The sequence below is a fragment of the Mandrillus leucophaeus genome, unplaced genomic scaffold, assembly GCF_000951045.1.
Source record: "Mandrillus leucophaeus isolate KB7577 unplaced genomic scaffold, Mleu.le_1.0 Scaffold717, whole genome shotgun sequence".
Lineage (NCBI taxonomy): Eukaryota > Metazoa > Chordata > Mammalia > Primates > Cercopithecidae > Mandrillus > Mandrillus leucophaeus.
Genome location: NW_012107775.1, coordinates 649,089 through 651,471, shown reverse-complemented (window position 1 = coordinate 651,471; position 2,383 = coordinate 649,089).

Here is a 2,383-nt window from a genome sequence, read left to right as displayed (position 1 = left end):
TCTCCAAGGCTGACTTCAGGTGGTTGCCTCCCTTTCAATGGAGATTTAGGGATTTTCTATGGTATCTCTGCAGCAAGGTAATAGGACATTTTACATGGTGACTCAGGTGACTCAGACCTCCAAGATCTGACTCAGGTAACTCAAGTCTCCAAGAAACAGAAACCAAGACAAAAGTTGTCAGTCCTCTTAAAAGCTAGATCCAGAGTTGACACAGAGTCACTTTGCAGCAATCAGTAGAAAAGAGATATTCTTCATGTTGCCTATGCCTTCCGTAAGAGATAATTTTTGTAGAAGAGGCATCTTGCTTCATACTAAGCATGTAGGTAGAATTAATAAGATTCACACATGCTGATGAAAGGACTAATGAGATTTTCTTGAACATGTCAACCTTCTCAGAAACAAACAAAAAAATAGAAAACAGTCTAAGAGTATGAAGTTTGCTTTTCTAATAATTTAATTTCGAACCATAGGAAAAATAAGAAACATTGCCCATGTACTCAATTTCTAAAATAGCAGTCTAAAATTTTATCTTAATTTCAAGATTGAGAAGTTGATCATAGCCATACATGAAACTCCACATGAGTACAATCCAGGAAAAAGATTGTTCAAGTCAGCCATATCTTAGGTTTGGTGCCTTTCCCTCAACAATGCAGAGAATATAGGACTTTCAAACAATATATTCAGGATTTAATTTGGGCTGCAAAATTTTAAGTCTTTTAACTTGTATTAGAAGTGCATTCATCCCCATCTTTTAGCTTGCAACATCCTTAACTTGCTATTTGTCTCACTCCACTAAACCTTCCTGATATGTCCCCATCCTTCTTTTAAGAAGCTTATTATTATCATTATTATTATTGTGCTTTAGTAAGAGGTGGGAGAGAAGTCTTCATTATGTAAAATGTGATATATAAATCTAAGTGGAGTGCTTCTAAAAGTAGAATGTCTGCCAAGTTCTCTAGCAGCTTTACCAGTGTATAATTAAGTACTCATTTAAAGTATATGTTTGTGTGAAGGGAGAGTGTAGAATTCAAAAATAGAATTTGTTGTGTTTTTCTTCTGTATTTTTAAATTATATACTAGATTCTGGTTATGACAGCTATGACTTTTAGAGTAACAAAACTAGATTTTCAGTTTTAGTAATATGGTGGACTAAATGACCAGAGAAACCCTCTTGATACAGGATATATCAAAAGTCCTGCATAGAATGTAACATCTAGTATGAAATAAGATAATCCTTAGAGGATAAAGATGGAAAGAAAAAGCAAATTTACAACAGTACTGAGGACTGATTATGTCATATTTCCTGGAGCATCTGATTTTCTCTAATGCTCTAAAGCTGATTTTTGAAATAGCTGTTTTTGTGGTAAACGGGAGATGAAGCCTGAGATCCATGCAATGCAAGTGGGTTTAATATAAGACCCCAATATTAGGTCTGCATTTACAAAAGCCAACACCATAACTAAATGGAAGGATAAATAACACAGAGGGAGATGGACAAGATAGCTGGGTATCTCATCTTTAGCTTTGAGTGGAGGGTAAAGTAGGATAAAAATGTTTATATAGAACTGTGTGTCTTTGTGTGTGTATATATGTATACATGCATGCACACAAACATGTACACAAGTACTTTGTGAATTTCTAAACAAAGCCATGATTTTATATAAGTTAGGGACACATTTAAATATCTCTGTGTTAAAACCTTCTCAAAGTTGGTAATTTAGTTTAAGGGCAGAAGGAAAACATAATTTAACACCAGGATTGAAAGATCTTTCACAGATGAGGTTTAAGTAAAGGTGATTTCACAATAGTAATAATGACAAAAGAGTAAATAAAAAATATCCAATATACCAGAAAAAATGCTATGACGAAAGCTAATGAAGCAAAAAACATGAAATTAAATACACAAAGACAGTATATTCTGAATTAATCAGAGAGAAACTATTTAAGCATATTAGCATGACATTTAAAGATTATGTAATATTTATAAAGAAGGAATAAGTAACCAAATTAACAGATATATTTGTAAAAGAGTTGAATAGATCTTGTAAAAATTATGTGGATATATGTAATTTTAATTTTATATACATTATATCCCTATATGAATACTATATTTGTAATCGAACAATCAATGAACAATTTCAGTATGGTGTTAGACACAGCAAAAGAGAGAAATAACAAGTGATATATTTGATAATGCAGAAAAACTGCAGATGTAAACAGATGAAAAATATAAAACATATTAAGTCACACTTATGGGTAAGAGGGTCAAAAATAGAGACACATGAAGTTCTGAGTAGACATCCTCAAATAGGAAGAGTTAATATTTAGAAAAATGATTACTGAGAATTTCCAAAATTTATAAAAGAAATAAATCATCGGATTC